Source organism: Eimeria mitis, genomic scaffold (genome assembly GCF_000499745.2).
Source record: "Eimeria mitis Houghton genomic scaffold, Emh_scaff3710, whole genome shotgun sequence".
Taxonomy (NCBI): Eukaryota; Apicomplexa; class Conoidasida; order Eucoccidiorida; family Eimeriidae; genus Eimeria; species Eimeria mitis.
The window spans coordinates 785-1,168 of NW_013572053.1; positions in this window are offsets into that span (position 1 = coordinate 785).

Sequence of the window (384 nt, forward strand, 5' to 3'; positions counted from 1 at the left end):
GTGTAAAATATTTATTTATTCACTTTTTATTTTTTTTATTTTCTTTATTTTTAGTGCCGTTCTTTAGGTTTATATTTATAAATAAATAAATATATACTAGTACATATATATGAATAAATAAATATAAATAAAAATAAATAAATAAGTATAAATAAATAAATAAATAAATATAAATAAATAAATATAAATAAATAAATAAATGGAGGGAGATAGCAGCACAACAACAGGCATCAGATAGACCCTAAAAAGAAATAAAACAAAACAAAATAAAATAAAACAAAACAAAAAAAAATAAAATAAAAAACAAAAAAAAAACAAAACAACCAACTAAAAACCAGAAAAACAAACAAAGCAAACAAAAAAAAAAAAAACTAAAAAAACAAA